Source organism: Mixophyes fleayi (genome assembly GCF_038048845.1).
Source record: "Mixophyes fleayi isolate aMixFle1 chromosome 2 unlocalized genomic scaffold, aMixFle1.hap1 SUPER_2_unloc_3, whole genome shotgun sequence".
In the NCBI taxonomy this organism is placed as follows: Eukaryota; Metazoa; Chordata; class Amphibia; order Anura; family Limnodynastidae; genus Mixophyes; species Mixophyes fleayi.
In genome coordinates this window covers 332,077-350,108 of record NW_027445880.1, presented here as the reverse complement: position 1 = coordinate 350,108, position 18,032 = coordinate 332,077, and the positions used below count along the sequence as shown (strand labels likewise).

The following is an 18,032-nucleotide window of genomic DNA, read 5'->3' as shown; positions in this document are numbered from 1 at the left end:
CTCGTTTTTGTCTGTTTACGCTCCAAAGATCCTTTTGAGATTTTCACTCACTGGAGAACATATCTTAGCGATCACCATGATGTGTACGAAACCCTGCTCAGCAGAACATGTAACCAATAGTAAAACATGGGCCGGTTAGCTCAGCTGGTTAGAGCGTGGTGCTAATAGCACCAAGGTCGCGGGTTCGATCCCCGTACGAGCCAAACATTTTAAGGTTATTCAGACTGTCTACTTCGTGGACACATTGTGAAAAACCGTCAAAGAGTATAAATTAGAAGTCATGGTTGTATGTGTTTATATACACAGCACCATTACAGAAAAACCAGTGAAGCAGTTTGCTTGTTATAGATTTAACTAATGTTCATTCCAGTAATATCAAAGAAAAAGCAAAAGTTGCGTTTCACTTAACTGTTTACGCATGAGAATTGGATTTAGTTGACTTATTCCTAGAGTTCAAGTAGCCAGTCTCCTGAAAGTTTACTAGCTTTTATTAAAACATTTGTCCCTTCAAGCTGGAAAAGGAATGTGAGGATCTGCAAAGTCATGAGAGAAAATGTCAATGGAATTCTTTTCTCGAACTAAAATTCTTGACTTTTCCATCCTCATCCAGTGCAATTTCAGCCAAAAATAGAGGATGCAGATTGCGTCACTGCACATGATCAATTTGCCAAATGATAACAGGTTGCATTAAAATGTTTCCTTTTCTAAGCCTGAAGAGAAATGTAAGGGTGCTCCAATGATTTTTACAAGTTTTGACAAACTTCAAGGATGCAGGATGAGAAATGAAGTTAGCTTGAAGCAATTCCTTAAAAACACAAGCATTAATCTAAAGATATTTAACCCTTCTTAATGACTGCTTAAGGATCCAGTGCACATGAGTTTGTCAGATGATGATAAAGAGTTCCTCTCGTACTTTACCTCCATCTTCTCTCTTTGCTTTACTCGGTTGCAACGCTTTCAGGCAAACTTCCCATGCAGACTTAAAACTTCTTGCCTCAATCTTCTAAACTACAGCAGATCCACATATCAGCCTACATCTGGACAGGTGACCACACCATGGGATCCCGGAGCAGAGGGCAATGGGATTGCTGAAAGTCCAAAGACGTGATAGTAGAAATCGCTGAAAATGCTTTCTCACAATAAAAATCCCTGACATCACTTGGAGTAAACATAGTGAAGGCCAGTCCTCTTTAGCATAGGGACAGCATCCAGGGTTATATTCCCTGATGGTCAGTGTTGGATTTCTCGTTTTTGTCTGTTTACGCTCCAAAGATCCTTTTGAGATTTTCACTCACTGGAGAACATATCTTAGCGATCACCATGATGTGTACGAAACCCTGCTCAGCAGAACATGTAACCAATAGTAAAACATGGGCCGGTTAGCTCAGCTGGTTAGAGCGTAGTGCTAATAGCACCAAGGTCGAGGGTTCGATCCCCGTACAAGCCAAACATTTTAAGGTTATTCAGACTGTCTACTTCGTGGACACATTGTGAAAAACCGTCAAAGAGTATAAATTAGAAGTCATGGCTATATGTGTTTATATACACAGCACCATTACAGAAAAACCAGTGAAGCAGTTTGCTTTATATAGATTTAACTAATGTTCATTCCAGTAATATCAAAGAAAAAGCAAAAGTTGCGTTTCACTTAACTGTTTAGGCATGAGAATTGGATTTAGTTGACTTATTCCTAGAGTTCAAGTAGCCAGTCTCCTGAAAGTTTACCAGCTTTTATTAAAACATTTGTCCCTCCAAGCTGCAAAAGGAATGTGAGGATCTGCAAAGTCATGAGAGAAAATGTCAATGGAAATCTTTTCTCGAACTAAAATTATTGACTTTTCCATCCTCATCCAGTGCAATTTCAGCCAAAAATAGGGGATGCAGATTGCGTCACTGCACATGAACAATTTGCCAAATGATAACAGGTTGCATTAAAATGTTTCCTTTTCTAAGCCTGAAGAGAAATGTAAGGGTGCTCCAATGATTTTTACAAGTTTTGACAAACTTCAAGGATGCGGGATGAGAAATGAAGTTAGCTTGAAGCAATTCCTTAAAAACACAAGCATTAATCTAAAGATATTTAACCCTTCTTGATGACTGCTTAAGGATCCAGTGCACATGAGTTTGGCAGATGATGATAAAGAGTTCCTCTCGTACTTTACCTCCATCTTCTCTCTTTGCTTTACTCGGTTGCAACGCTTTCAGGCAAACTTCCCATGCAGACTTAAAACTTCTTGTCTCAATCTTCTAAACTACAGCAGATCCACATATCAGCCTACATCTGGACAGGTGACCACACCATGGGATCCCGGAGCAGAGGGCAATGGGATTGCTGAAAGTCCAAAGACGTGATAGTAGAAATCGCTGAAAATGCTTTCTCACAATAAAAATCCCTGACATCAATTGGAGTAAACATAGTGAAGGCCAGTCCTCTTTAGCATAGGGACTGCATCCAGGATTATATTCCGTGATGGTCAGTGTTGGATTTCTCGTTTTTGTCTGTTTTCGCTCCAAAGATCCTTTTGAGATTTTCACTCACTGGAGAACGTATCTTAGCGATCACCATGATGTCTATGAAACCCTGCTTAGCAGAACATGTAACCAATAGTAAAACATGGGCTGGTTAGCTCAGCTGGTTAGAGCGTGGTACTAATAACGCCAAGGTTCGATCCCCGTACGGGCCAACAAATTTAAGGTTATTCAGACTGTCTACTTCGTGGACACATTGTGAAAAACCGTCAAAGAGTATAAATTAGAAGTCATGGCTGTATGTGTTTATATACACAGCACCATTACAGAAAAACCAGTGAAGCAGTTTGCTTGTTATAGATTTAATTAATGTTCATTCCAGTAATATCAAAGAAAAAGCAAAAGTTGTGTTTCATTTAACTGTTTAGGCATGAGAATTGGATTTAGTTGACTTATTCCTAGAGTTCAAGTAACCAGTCTCCTGAAAGTTTACCAGCTTTTATTAAAACATTTGTCCCTTCAAGCTGCAAAAGGAATGTGAGGATCTGCAAAGTCATGAGAGAAAATGTCAATGGAAATCTTTTCTCAAACTAAAATTATTGACTTTTCCATCCTCATCCAGTGCAATTTCAGCCAAAAATAGGGGATGCAGATTGCGTCACTGCACATGAACAATTTGCCAAATGATAACAGGTTGCATTAAAATGTTTCCTTTTCTAAGCCTGAAGAGAAATGTAAGGGTGCTCCAATGATTTTTACAAGTTTTGACAAACTTCAAGGATGCGGGATGAGAAATGAAGTTAGCTTGAAGCAATTCCTTAAAAACACAAGCATTAATCTAAAGATATTTAACCCTTCTTGATGACTGCTTAAGGATCCAGTGCACATGAGTTTGGCAGATGATGATAAAGAGTTCCTCTCGTACTTTACCTCCATCTTCTCTCTTTGCTTTACTCGGTTGCAACGCTTTCAGGCAAACTTCCCATGCAGACTTAAAACTTCTTGTCTCAATCTTCTAAACTACAGCAGATCCACATATCAGCCTACATCTGGACAGGTGACCACACCATGGGATCCCGGAGCAGAGGGCAATGGGATTGCTGAAAGTCCAAAGACGTGATAGTAGAAATCGCTGAAAATGCTTTCTCACAATAAAAATCCCTGACATCAATTGGAGTAAACATAGTGAAGGCCAGTCCTCTTTAGCATAGGGACTGCATCCAGGATTATATTCCGTGATGGTCAGTGTTGGATTTCTCGTTTTTGTCTCTTTACGCTCCAAAGATCCTTTTGAGATTTTCACTCACTGGAGAACGTATCTTAGCGATCACCATGATGTCTATGAAACCCTGCTTAGCAGAACATGTAACCAATAGTAAAACATGGGCCAGTTAGCTCAGCTGGTTAGAGCGTGGTACTAATAACGCCAAGGTTCGATCCCCGTACGGGCCAAAAATTTTAAGGTTATTCAGACTGTCTACTTCGTGGACACATTGTGAAAAACCGTCAAAGAGTATAAATTAGAAGTCATGGCTGTATGTGTTTATATACACAGCACCATTACAGAAAAACCAGTGAAGCAGTTTGCTTGTTATAGATTTAATTAATGTTCATTCCAGTAATATCAAAGAAAAAGCAAAAGTTGCGTTTCATTTAACTGTTTAGGCATGAGAATTGGATTTAGTTGACTTATTCCTAGAGTTCAAGTAACCAGTCTCCTGAAAGTTTACCAGCTTTTATTAAAACATTTGTCCCTTCAAGCTGCAAAAGGAATGTGAGGATCTGCAAAGTCATGAGAGAAAATGTCAATGGAAATCTTTTCTCAAACTAAAATTATTGACTTTTCCATCCTCATCCAGTGCAATTTCAGCCAAAAATAGGGGATGCAGATTGCGTCACTGCACATGAACAATTTGCCAAATGATAACAGGTTGCATTAAAATGTTTCCTTTTCTAAGCCTGAAGAGAAATGTAAGGGTGCTCCAATGATTTTTACAAGTTTTGACAAACTTCAAGGATGCGGGATGAGAAATGAAGTTAGCTTGAAGCAATTCCTTAAAAACACAAGCATTAATCTAAAGATATTTAACCCTTCTTGATGACTGCTTAAGGATCCAGTGCACATGAGTTTGGCAGATGATGATAAAGAGTTCCTCTCGTACTTTACCTCCATCTTCTCTCTTTGCTTTACTCGGTTGCAACGCTTTCAGGCAAACTTCCTATGCAGACTTAAAACTTCTTGTCTCAATCTTCTAAACTACAGCAGATCCACATATCAGCCTACATCTGGACAGGTGACCACACCATGGGATCCCGGAGCAGAGGGCAATGGGATTTCTGAAAGTCCAAAGACGTGATAGTAGAAATCGCTGAAAATGCTTTCTCACAATAAAAATCCCTGACATCAATTGGAGTAAACATAGAGAAGGCCAGTCCTCTTTAGCATAGGAACTGCATCCAGGATTATATTCCCTGATGGTCAGTGTTGGATTTCTCGTTTTTGTCTGTTTTCGCTCCAAAGATCCTTTTGAGATTTTCACTCACTGGAGAACGTATCTTAGCGATCACCATGATGTCTATGAAACCCTGCTCAGCAGAACATGTAACCAATAGTAAAACATGGGCCGGTTAGCTCAGCTGGTTAGAGCGTGGTGCTAATAACGCCAAGGTCACGGGTTCGATCCCCGTACGGGCCAAAAATTTAAGGTTATTCAGACTGTCTACTTCGTGGACACATTGTGAAAAACCGTCAAAGAGTATAAATTAGAAGTCATGGCTGTATGTGTTTATATACACAGCACCATTACAGAAAAACCAGTGAAGCAGTTTGCTTGTTATAGATTTAATTAATGTTCATTCCAGTAATATCAAAGAAAAAGCAAAAGTTGCGTTTCATTTAACTGTTTAGGCATGAGAATTGGATTTAGTTGACTTATTCCTAGAGTTCAAGTAACCAGTCTCCTGAAAGTTTACCAGCTTTTATTAAAACATTTGTCCCTTCAAGCTGCAAAAGGAATGTGAGGATCTGCAAAGTCATGAGAGAAAATGTCAATGGAAATCTTTTCTCAAACTAAAATTATTGACTTTTCCATCCTCATCCAGTGCAATTTCAGCCAAAAATAGGGGATGCAGATTGCGTCACTGCACATGAACAATTTGCCAAATGATAACAGGTTGCATTAAAATGTTTCCTTTTCTAAGCCTGAAGAGAAATGTAAGGGTGCTCCAATGATTTTTACAAGTTTTGACAAACTTCAAGGATGCGGGATGAGAAATGAAGTTAGCTTGAAGCAATTCCTTAAAAACACAAGCATTAATCTAAAGATATTTAACCCTTCTTGATGACTGCTTAAGGATCCAGTGCACATGAGTTTGGCAGATGATGATAAAGAGTTCCTCTCGTACTTTACCTCCATCTTCTCTCTTTGCTTTACTCGGTTGCAACGCTTTCAGGCAAACTTCCTATGCAGACTTAAAACTTCTTGTCTCAATCTTCTAAACTACAGCAGATCCACATATCAGCCTACATCTGGACAGGTGACCACACCATGGGATCCCGGAGCAGAGGGCAATGGGATTTCTGAAAGTCCAAAGACGTGATAGTAGAAATCGCTGAAAATGCTTTCTCACAATAAAAATCCCTGACATCAATTGGAGTAAACATAGAGAAGGCCAGTCCTCTTTAGCATAGGAACTGCATCCAGGATTATATTCCCTGATGGTCAGTGTTGGATTTCTCGTTTTTGTCTGTTTTCGCTCCAAAGATCCTTTTGAGATTTTCACTCACTGGAGAACGTATCTTAGCGATCACCATGATGTCTATGAAACCCTGCTCAGCAGAACATGTAACCAATAGTAAAACATGGGCCGGTTAGCTCAGCTGGTTAGAGCGTGGTGCTAATAACGCCAAGGTCACGGGTTCGATCCCCGTACGGGCCAAAAATTTAAGGTTATTCAGACTGTCTACTTCGTGGACACATTGTGAAAAACCGTCAAAGAGTATAAATTAGAAGTCATGGCTGTATGTGTTTATATACACAGCACCATTACAGAAAAACCAGTGAAGCAGTTTGCTTGTTATAGATTTAATTAATGTTCATTCCAGTAATATCAAAGAAAAAGCAAAAGTTGTGTTTCATTTAACTGTTTAGGCATGAGAATTGGATTTAGTTGACTTATTCCTAGAGTTCAAGTAACCAGTCTCCTGAAAGTTTACCAGCTTTTATTAAAACATTTGTCCCTTCAAGCTGCAAAAGGAATGTGAGGATCTGCAAAGTCATGAGAGAAAATGTCAATGGAAATCTTTTCTCAAACTAAAATTATTGACTTTTCCATCCTCATCCAGTGCAATTTCAGCCAAAAATAGGGGATGCAGATTGCGTCACTGCACATGAACAATTTGCCAAATGATAACAGGTTGCATTAAAATGTTTCCTTTTCTAAGCCTGAAGAGAAATGTAAGGGTGCTCCAATGATTTTTACAAGTTTTGACAAACTTCAAGGATGCGGGATGAGAAATGAAGTTAGCTTGAAGCAATTCCTTAAAAACACAAGCATTAATCTAAAGATATTTAACCCTTCTTGATGACTGCTTAAGGATCCAGTGCACATGAGTTTGGCAGATGATGATAAAGAGTTCCTCTCGTACTTTACCTCCATCTTCTCTCTTTGCTTTACTCGGTTGCAACGCTTTCAGGCAAACTTCCCATGCAGACTTAAAACTTCTTGTCTCAATCTTCTAAACTACAGCAGATCCACATATCAGCCTACATCTGGACAGGTGACCACACCATGGGATCCCGGAGCAGAGGGCAATGGGATTGCTGAAAGTCCAAAGACGTGATAGTAGAAATCGCTGAAAATGCTTTCTCACAATAAAAATCCCTGACATCAATTGGAGTAAACATAGTGAAGGCCAGTCCTCTTTAGCATAGGGACTGCATCCAGGATTATATTCCGTGATGGTCAGTGTTGGATTTCTCGTTTTTGTCTGTTTACGCTCCAAAGATCCTTTTGAGATTTTCACTCACTGGAGAACGTATCTTAGCGATCACCATGATGTCTATGAAACCCTGCTTAGCAGAACATGTAACCAATAGTAAAACATGGGCCAGTTAGCTCAGCTGGTTAGAGCGTGGTACTAATAACGCCAAGGTTCGATCCCCGTACGGGCCAAAAATTTTAAGGTTATTCAGACTGTCTACTTCGTGGACACATTGTGAAAAACCGTCAAAGAGTATAAATTAGAAGTCATGGCTGTATGTGTTTATATACACAGCACCATTACAGAAAAACCAGTGAAGCAGTTTGCTTGTTATAGATTTAATTAATGTTTATTCCAGTAATATCAAAGAAAAAGCAAAAGTTGCGTTTCATTTAACTGTTTAGGCATGAGAATTGGATTTAGTTGACTTATTCCTAGAGTTCAAGTAACCAGTCTCCTGAAAGTTTACCAGCTTTTATTAAAACATTTGTCCCTTCAAGCTGCAAAAGGAATGTGAGGATCTGCAAAGTCATGAGAGAAAATGTCAATGGAAATCTTTTCTCAAACTAAAATTATTGACTTTTCCATCCTCATCCAGTGCAATTTCAGCCAAAAATAGGGGATGCAGATTGCGTCACTGCACATGAACAATTTGCCAAATGATAACAGGTTGCATTAAAATGTTTCCTTTTCTAAGCCTGAAGAGAAATGTAAGGGTGCTCCAATGATTTTTACAAGTTTTGACAAACTTCAAGGATGCGGGATCAGAAATGAAGTTAGCTTGAAGCAATTCCTTAAAAACACAAGCATTAATCTAAAGATATTTAACCCTTCTTGATGACTGCTTAAGGATCCAGTGCACATGAGTTTGGCAGATGATGATAAAGAGTTCCTCTCGTACTTTACCTCCATCTTCTCTCTTTGCTTTACTCGGTTGCAACGCTTTCAGGCAAACTTCCTATGCAGACTTAAAACTTCTTGTCTCAATCTTCTAAACTACAGCAGATCCACATATCAGCCTACATCTGGACAGGTGACCACACCATGGGATCCCGGAGCAGAGGGCAATGGGATTTCTGAAAGTCCAAAGACGTGATAGTAGAAATCGCTGAAAATGCTTTCTCACAATAAAAATCCCTGACATCAATTGGAGTAAACATAGAGAAGGCCAGTCCTCTTTAGCATAGGAACTGCATCCAGGATTATATTCCCTGATGGTCAGTGTTGGATTTCTCGTTTTTGTCTGTTTTCGCTCCAAAGATCCTTTTGAGATTTTCACTCACTGGAGAACGTATCTTAGCGATCACCATGATGTGTATGAAACCCTGCTCAGCAGAACATGTAACCAATAGTAAAATATTAAAACATGGGCCGGTTAGCTCAGCTGGTTAGAGCGTGGTGCTAATAATGCCAAGGTCACGGGTTCGATCCCCGTACGGGCTAAACATTTTAAGGTTATTCAGACTGTCTACTTCAAGGACACATTGTGAAAAACCGTCAAAGAGTATAAATTAGAAGTCATGGCTGTATGTGTTTATATACACAGCACCATTACAGAAAAACCAGTGAAGCAGTTTGCTTGTTATAGATTTAATTAATGTTCATTCCAGTAATATCAAAGAAAAAGCAAAAGTTGCGTTTCATTTAACTGTTTAGGCATGAGAATTGGATTTAGTTGACTTATTCCTAGAGTTCAAGTAGAAAGTCTCCTGAAAGTTTACCAGCTTTTATTAAAACATTTGTCCCTTCAAACTGCAAAAGGAATGTGAGGATCTGCAAAGTCATGAGAGAAAATGTCAATGGAAATCTTTTCTCGAACTAAAATTATTGACTTTTCCATCCTCATCCAGTGCAATTTCAGCCAAAAATAGGGGATGCAGATTGCGTCACTGCACATGAACAATTTGCCAAATGATAACAGGTTGCATTAAAATGTTTCCTTTTCTAAGCCTGAAGAGAAATGTAAGGGTGCTCCAATGATTTTTACAAGTTTTGACAAACTTCAAGGATGCGGGATGAGAAATGAAGTTAGCTTGAAGCAATTCCTTAAAAACACAAGCATTAATCTAAAGATATTTAACCCTTCTTGATCACTGCTTAAGGATCCATTGCACATGAGTTTGGCAGATGATGATAAAGAGTTCCTCTCGTACTTTACCTCCATCTTCTCTCTTTGCTTTACTCGGTTGCAACGCTTTCAGGCAAACTTCCCATGCAGACTTAAAACTTCTTGTCTCAATCTTCTAAACTACAGCAGATCCACATATCAGCCTACATCTGGACAGGTGACCACACCATGGGATCCCGGAGCAGAGGGCAATGGGATTGCTGAAAGTCCAAAGACGTGATAGTAGAAATCGCTGAAAATGCTTTCTCACAATAAAAATCCCTGACATCAAATGGAGTAAACATAGTGAAGGCCAGTCCTCTTTAGCATAGGGAAAGCATCCAGGGTTATATTCCCTGATGGTCAGTGTTGGATTTCTCGTTTTTGTCTGTTTACGCTCCAAAGATCCTTTTGAGATTTTCACTCACTGGAGAACATATCTTAGCGATCACCATGATGTCTATGAAACCCTGCTCAGCAGAACATGTAACCAATAGAAAAACATGGGCCGGTTAGCTCAGCTGGTTAGAGCATGGTGCTAATAACGCCAAGGTCACGGGTTCGATCCCCGTACGGGCCAAAAATTTTAAGGTTATTCAGACTGTCTACTTCGTGGACACATTGTGAAAAACCGTCAAAGAGTATAAATTAGAAGTCATGGCTGTATGTGTTTATATACACAGCACCATTACAGAAAAACCAATGAAGCAGTTTGCTTGTTATAGATTTAACTAATGTTCATTCCAGTAATATCAAAGAAAAAGCAAAAGTTGCGTTTCACTTAACTGTTTAGGCATGAGAATTGGATTTAGTTGACTTATTCCTAGAGTTCAAGTAGCCAGTCTCCTGAAAGTTTACCAGCTTTTATTAAAACATTTGTCCCTTCAAACTGCAAAAGAAATGTGAGGATCTGCAAAGTCATGAGAGAAAATGTCAATGGAAATCTTTTCTCGAACTAAAATTATTGACTTTTCCATCCTCATCCAGTGCAATTTCAGCCAAAAATAGGGGATGCAGATTGCGTCACTGCACATGAACAATTTGCCAAATGATAACAGGTTGCATTAAAATGTTTCCTTTTCTAAGCCTGAAGAGAAATGTAAGGGTGCTCCAATGATTTTTACACGTTTTGACAAACTTCAAGGATGCGGGATGAGAAATGAAGTTAGCTTGAAGCAATTCCTTAAAAACACAAGCATTAATCTAAAGATATTTAACCCTTCTTGATGACTGCTTAAGGATCCATTGCACATGAGTTTGGCAGATGATGATAAAGAGTTCCTCTCGTACTTTACCTCCATCTTCTCTCTTTGCTTTACTCGGTTGCAACGCTTTTATGCAAACTTCCTATGCAGACTTAAAACTTCTTGTCTCAATCTTCTAAACTACAGCAGATCCACATATCAGCCTACATCTGGACAGGTGACCACACCATGGGATCCCGGAGCAGAGGGCAATGGGATTTCTGAAAGTCCAAAGACATGATAGTAGAAATCGCTGAAAATGCTTTCTCACAATAAAAATCCCTGACATCAATTGGAGTAAACATAGAGAAGGCCAGTCCTCTTTAGCATAGGGACTGCATCCAGGATTATATTCCCTGATGGTCAGTGTTGGATTTCTCGTTTTTGTCTGTTTTCGCTCCAAAGATCCTTTTGAGATTTTCACTCACTGGAGAACGTATCTTAGCGATCACCATGATGTGTATGAAACCCTGCTCAGCAGAACATGTAACCAATAGTAAAACATGGGCCGGTTAGCTCAGCTGGTTAGAGCGTGGTGCTAATAACGCCAAGGTCACGGGTTCGATCCCCGTACGGGCTAAACATTTTAAGGTTATTCAGACTGTCTACTTCAAGGACACATTGTGAAAAACCATCAAAGAGTATAAATTAGAAGTCCTGGCTGTATGTGTTTATATACACAGCACCATTACAGAAAAACCAATGAAGCAGTTTGCTTGTTATAGATTTAATTAATGTTCATTCCAGTAATATCAAAGAAAAAGCAAAAGTTGCGTTTCATTTAACTGTTTAGGCATGAGAATTGGATTTAGTTGACTTATTCCTAGAGTTCAAGTAGCCAGTCTCCTGAAAGTTTACCAGCTTTTATTAAAACATTTGTCCCTTCAAACTGCAAAAGAAATGTGAGGATCTGCAAAGTCATGAGAGAAAATGTCAATGGAAATCTTTTCTCGAACTAAAATTATTGACTTTTCCATCCTCATCCAGTGCAATTTCAGCCAAAAATAGGGGATGCAGATTGCGTCACTGCACATGAACAATTTGCCAAATGATAACAGGTTGCATTAAAATGTTTCCTTTTCTAAGCCTGAAGAGAAATGTAAGGGTGCTCCAATGATTTTTACAAGTTTTGACAAACTTCAAGGATGCGGGATGAGAAATGAAGTTAGCTTGAAGCAATTCCTTAAAAACACAAGCATTAATCTAAAGATATTTAACCCTTCTTGATCACTGCTTAAGGATCCATTGCACATGAGTTTGGCAGATGATGATAAAGAGTTCCTCTCGTACTTTACCTCCATCTTCTCTCTTTGCTTTACTCGGTTGCAACGCTTTCAGGCAAACTTCCCATGCAGACTTAAAACTTCTTGTCTCAATCTTCTAAACTACAGCAGATCCACATATCAGCCTACATCTGGACAGGTGACCACACCATGGGATCCCGGAGCAGAGGGCAATGGGATTGCTGAAAGTCCAAAGACGTGATAGTAGAAATCGCTGAAAATGCTTTCTCACAATAAAAATCCCTGACATCAAATGGAGTAAACATAGTGAAGGCCAGTCCTCTTTAGCATAGGGAAAGCATCCAGGGTTATATTCCCTGATGGTCAGTGTTGGATTTCTCGTTTTTGTCTGTTTACGCTCCAAAGATCCTTTTGAGATTTTCACTCACTGGAGAACATATCTTAGCGATCACCATGATGTCTATGAAACCCTGCTCAGCAGAACATGTAACCAATAGTAAAACATGGGCCGGTTAGCTCAGCTGGTTAGAGCGTGGTGCTAATAACGCCAAGGTCACAGGTTCGATCCCCGTACGGGCCAAAAATTTTAAGGTTATTCAGACTCTCTACTTCGTGGACACATTGTGAAAAACCGGCAAAGAGTATAAATTAGAAGTCATGGCTGTATGTGTTTATATACACAGCACCGTTACAGAAAAACCAGTGAAGCAGTTTGCTTGTTATAGATTTAATTAATGTTCATTCCAGTAATATCAAAGAAAAAGCAAAAGTTGCGTTTCATTTAACTGTTTAGGCATGAGAATTGGATTTAGTTGACTTATTCCTAGAGTTCAAGTAGCCAGTCTCCTGAAAGTTTACCAGCTTTTATTAAAACATTTGTCCCTTCAAGCTGCAAAAGGAATGTGAGGATCTGCAAAGTCATGAGAGAAAATGTCAATGGAAATCTTTTCTCGAACTAAAATTATTGACTTTTCCATCCTCATCCAGTGCAATTTCAGCCAAAAATAGGGGATGCAGATTGCGTCACTGCACATGAACAATTTGCCAAATGATAACAGGTTGCATTAAAATGTTTCCTTTTCTAAGCCTGAAGAGAAATGTAAGGGTGCTCCAATGATTTTTACAAGTTTTGACAAACTTCAAGGATGCGGGATGAGAAATGAAGTTAGCTTGAAGCAATTCCTTAAAAACACAAGCATTAATCTAAAGATATTTAACCCTTCTTGATGACTGCTTAAGGATCCAGTGCACATGAGTTTGGCAGATGATGATAAAGAGTTCCTCTCGTACTTTACCTCCATCTTCTCTCTTTGCTTTACTCGGTTGCAACGCTTTCAGGCAAACTTCCCATGCAGACTTAAAACTTCTTGTCTCAATCTTCTAAACTACAGCAGATCCACATATCAGCCTACATCTGGACAGGTGACCACACCATGGGATCCCGGAGCAGAGGGCAATGGGATTGCTGAAAGTCCAAAGACGTGATAGTAGAAATCGCTGAAAATGCTTTCTCACAATAAAAATCCCTGACATCAATTGGAGTAAACATAGTGAAGGCCAGTCCTCTTTAGCATAGGGACTGCATCCAGGATTATATTCCGTGATGGTCAGTGTTGGATTTCTCGTTTTTGTCTGTTTTCGCTCCAAAGATCCTTTTGAGATTTTCACTCACTGGAGAACGTATCTTAGCGATCACCATGATGTCTATGAAACCCTGCTTAGCAGAACATGTAACCAATAGTAAAACATGGGCCGGTTAGCTCAGCTGGTTAGAGCGTGGTACTAATAACGCCAAGGTTCGATCCCCGTACGGGCCAAAAATTTTAAGGTTATTCAGACTGTCTACTTCGTGGACACATTGTGAAAAACCGTCAAAGAGTATAAATTAGAAGTCATGGCTGTATGTGTTTATATACACAGCACCATTACAGAAAAACCAGTGAAGCAGTTTGCTTGTTATAGATTTAATTAATGTTCATTCCAGTAATATCAAAGAAAAAGCAAAAGTTGCGTTTCATTTAACTGTTTAGGCATGAGAATTGGATTTAGTTGACTTATTCCTAGAGTTCAAGTAACCAGTCTCCTGAAAGTTTACCAGCTTTTATTAAAACATTTGTCCCTTCAAACTGCAAAAGGAATGTGAGGATCTGCAAAGTCATGAGAGAAAATGTCAATGGAGATCTTTTCTCGAACTAAAATTCTTGACTTTCCATCCTCATCCAGTGCAATTTCAGCCAAAAATAGGGGATGCAGATTGCGTCACTGCACATGAACAATTTGCCAAATGATAACAGGTTGCATTAAAATGTTTCCTTTTCTAAGCCTGAAGAGAAATGTAAGGGTGCTCCAATGATTTTTACAAGTTTTGACAAACTTCAAGGATGCGGGATGAGAAATGAAGTTAGCTTGAAGCAATTCCTTAAAAACACAAGCATTAATCTAAAGATATTTAACCCTTCTTGATGACTGCTTAAGGATCCAGTGCACATGAGTTTGGCAGATGATGATAAAGAGTTCCTCTCGTACTTTACCTCCATCTTCTCTCCTTGCTTTACTCGGTTGCAACGCTTTCAGGCAAACTTCCTATGCAGACTTAAAACTTCTTGTCTCAATCTTCTAAACTACAGCAGATCCACATATCAGCCTACATCTGGACAGGTGACCACACCATGGGATCCCGGAGCAGAGGGCAATGGGATTTCTGAAAGTCCAAAGACGTGATAGTAGAAATCGCTGAAAATGCTTTCTCACAATAAAAATCCCTGACATCAATTGGAGTAAACATAGAGAAGGCCAGTCCTCTTTAGCATAGGGACTGCATCCAGGATTATATTCCCTGATGGTCAGTGTTGGATTTCTCGTTTTTGTCTGTTTTCGATCCAAAGATCCTTTTGAGATTTTCACTCACTGGAGAACGTATCTTAGCGATCACCATGATGTGTATGAAACCCTGCTCAGCAGAACATGTAACGAATAGTAAAACATGGGCCGGTTAGCTCAGCTGGTTAGAGCGTGGTGCTAATAACACCAAGGTCACGGGTTCGATCCCCGTACGGGCCAAACATTTTAAGGTTATTCAGACTGTCTACTTCGTGGACACATTGTGAAAAACCGTTAAAGAGTATAAATTAGAAGTCATGGCTGTATGTGTTTATATACACAGCACCATTACAGAAAAACCAGTGAAGCAGTTTGCTTGTTATAGATTTAACTAATGTTCATTCCAGTAATATCAAAGAAAAAGCAAAAGTTGCATTTCACTTAACTGTTTAGGCATGAGAATTGGATTTAGTTGACTTATTCCTAGAGTTCAAGTAGCCAGTCTCCTGAAAGTTTACCAGCTTTTATTAAAACATTTGTCCCTTCAAACTGCAAAAGAAATGTGAGGATCTGCAAAGTCATGAGAGAAAATGTCAATGGAAATCTTTTCTCGAACTAAAATTCTTGACTTTTCCATCCTCATCCAGTGCAATTTCAGCCAAAAATAGGGGATGCAGATTGCGTCACTGCACATGAACAATTTGCCAAATGATAACAGGTTGCATTAAAATGTTTCCTTTTCTAAGCCTGAAGAGAAATGTAAGGGTGCTCCAATGATTTTTACAAGTTTTGACAAACTTCAAGGATGCGGGATGAGAAATGAAGTTAGCTTGAAGCAATTCCTTAAAAACACAAGCATTAATCTAAAGATATTTAACCCTTCTTGATCACTGCTTAAGGATCCATTGCACATGAGTTTGGCAGATGATGATAAAGAGTTCCTCTCGTACTTTACCTCCATCTTCTCTCTTTGCTTTACTCGGTTGCAACGCTTTCAGGCAAACTTCCCATGCAGACTTAAAACTTCTTGTCTCAATCTTCTAAACTACAGCAGATCCACATATCAGCCTACATCTGGACAGGTGACCACACCATGGGATCCCGGAGCAGAGGGCAATGGGATTGCTGAAAGTCCAAAGACGTGATAGTAGAAATCGCTGAAAATGCTTTCTCACAATAAAAATCCCTGACATTAAATGGAGTAAACATAGTGAAGGCCAGTCCTCTTTAGCATAGGGAAAGCATCCAGGGTTATATTCCCTGATGGTCAGTGTTGGATTTCTCGTTTTTGTCTGTTTACGCTCCAAAGATCCTTTTGAGATTTTCACTCACTGGAGAACGTCTTAGTGATCACCATGATGTGTATGAAACCCTGCTCAGCAGAACATGTAACCAATAGTAAAACATGGGCCAGTTAGCTCAGCTGGTTAGAGCATGGTGCTAATAACACCAAGGTCGCGGGTTCAATCCCCGTACAGGCCAAACATTTAAGGTTATTCAGACTGTCTACTTCGTGGACACATTGTGAAAAACCGTCAAAGAGTATAAATTAGAAGTCATGGCTGTATGTGTTTATATACACAGCACCATTACAGAAAAACCAGTGAAGCAGTTTGCTTGTTATAGATTTAACTAATGTTCATTCCAGTAATATCAAAGAAAAAGCAAAAGTTGCGTTTCACTTAACTGTTTAGGCATGAGAATTGGATTTAGTTGACTTATTCCTAGAGTTCAAGTAGCCAGTCTCCTAAAGGTTTACCAGCTTTTATTAAAACATTTGTCCCTTCAAGCTGCAAAAGGAATGTGAGGATCTGCAAAGTCATGAGAGAAAATGTCAATGGAAATCTTTTCTCGAACTAAAATTCTTGACTTTCCATCCTCATCCAGTGCAATTTCAGCCAAAAATAGGGGATGCAGATTGCGTCACTGCACATGAACAATTTGCCAAATGATAACAGGTTGCATTAAAATGTTTCCTTTTCTAAGCCTGAAGAGAAATGTAAGGGTGCTCCAATGATTTTTACAAGTTTTGACAAACTTCAAGGATGCGGGATGAGAAATGAAGTTAGCTTGAAGCAATTCCTTAAAAACACAAGCATTAATCTAAAGATATTTAACCCTTCTTGATGACTGCTTAAGGATCCAGTGCACATGAGTTTGGCAGATGATGATAAAGAGTTCCTCTCGTACTTTACCTCCATCTTCTCTCTTTGCTTTACTCGGTTGCAACGCTTTCAGGCAAACTTCCCATGCAGACTTAAAACTTCTTGTCTCAATCTTCTAAACTACAGCAGATCCACATATCAGCCTACATCTGGACAGGTGACCACACCATGGGATCCCGGAGCAGAGGGCAATGGGATTGCTGAAAGTCCAAAGACATGATAGTAGAAATCGCTGAAAATGCTTTCTCACAATAAAAATCCCTGACATCAATTGGAGTAAACATTGTGAAGGCCAGTCCTCTTTAGCATAGGGACAGCATCCAGGGTTATATTCCCTGATGGTCAGTGTTGGATTTCTCGTTTTTGTCTGTTTACGCTCCAAAGATCCTTTTGAGATTTTCACTCACTGGAGAACATATCTTAGTGATCACCATGATGTGTATGAAACCTTGCTCAGTAGAACATGTAACCAATAGTAAAACATGGGCCGGTTAGCTCCGTTGGTTAGAGCGTGGTGCTAAAAACACCAAGGTTGCAGGTTCAATCCCCGTACAGGCTAAACATTTTAAGGTTATTCAGACTGTCTACTTCGTGGACACATTGTGAAAAACCGTCAAAGAGTATAAATTAGAAGTCATTACTGAATGTGTTTATATACACAGCACCATTACAGAAAAACCAGTGAAGCAGTTTGCTTGTCTGCTTGTTATAGATTTAACTAATGTTCATTCCAGTAATATCAAAGAAAAAGCAAAAGTTGCGTTTCACTTAACTGTTTAGGCATGAGAATTGGATTTAGTTGACTTATTCCTAGAGTTCAAGTAGCCAGTCTCCTAAAAGTTTACCAGCTTTTATTAAAACATTTGTCCCTTCAAGCTGGAAAAGGAATGTGAGGATCTGCAAAGTCATGAGAGAAAATGTCAATGGAAATCTTTTCTCGAACTAAAATTCTTGACTTTTCCATCCTCATCCAGTGCAATTTCAGCCAAAAATAGGGGA

At 39.3% G+C, this 18,032-nt stretch overlaps 8 non-coding genes across 8 annotated transcripts; all 8 read left to right on the top strand.

Moving 5' to 3' along the window:
* The first annotated feature begins 5,091 nt into the window (after nucleotides 1–5,091).
* TRNAI-AAU (transfer RNA isoleucine (anticodon AAU)) lies at nucleotides 5,092–5,165 on the top strand. The gene has a single exon. It is a non-coding gene; the product is annotated as a tRNA-Ile (tRNA).
* Nucleotides 5,166–6,334: 1,169 nt separating this feature from the next.
* On the top strand, nucleotides 6,335–6,408 carry TRNAI-AAU (transfer RNA isoleucine (anticodon AAU)). The gene has a single exon. It is a non-coding gene; the product is annotated as a tRNA-Ile (tRNA).
* Nucleotides 6,409–8,822: 2,414 nt separating this feature from the next.
* On the top strand, nucleotides 8,823–8,896 carry TRNAI-AAU (transfer RNA isoleucine (anticodon AAU)). Its single transcript has one exon. It is a non-coding gene; the product is annotated as a tRNA-Ile (tRNA).
* A 1,170-nt stretch (nucleotides 8,897–10,066) lies between these two features.
* On the top strand, nucleotides 10,067–10,140 carry TRNAI-AAU (transfer RNA isoleucine (anticodon AAU)). The gene has a single exon. It is a non-coding gene; the product is annotated as a tRNA-Ile (tRNA).
* Nucleotides 10,141–11,310: 1,170 nt separating this feature from the next.
* TRNAI-AAU (transfer RNA isoleucine (anticodon AAU)) lies at nucleotides 11,311–11,384 on the top strand. Its single transcript has one exon. It is a non-coding gene; the product is annotated as a tRNA-Ile (tRNA).
* A 1,170-nt stretch (nucleotides 11,385–12,554) lies between these two features.
* Nucleotides 12,555–12,628, top strand: TRNAI-AAU (transfer RNA isoleucine (anticodon AAU)). The gene has a single exon. It is a non-coding gene; the product is annotated as a tRNA-Ile (tRNA).
* Nucleotides 12,629–15,034: 2,406 nt separating this feature from the next.
* TRNAI-AAU (transfer RNA isoleucine (anticodon AAU)) lies at nucleotides 15,035–15,108 on the top strand. Its single transcript has one exon. It is a non-coding gene; the product is annotated as a tRNA-Ile (tRNA).
* Nucleotides 15,109–16,276: 1,168 nt separating this feature from the next.
* TRNAI-AAU (transfer RNA isoleucine (anticodon AAU)) lies at nucleotides 16,277–16,350 on the top strand. Its single transcript has one exon. It is a non-coding gene; the product is annotated as a tRNA-Ile (tRNA).
* The last annotated feature ends 1,682 nt before the right edge of the window (nucleotides 16,351–18,032 follow it).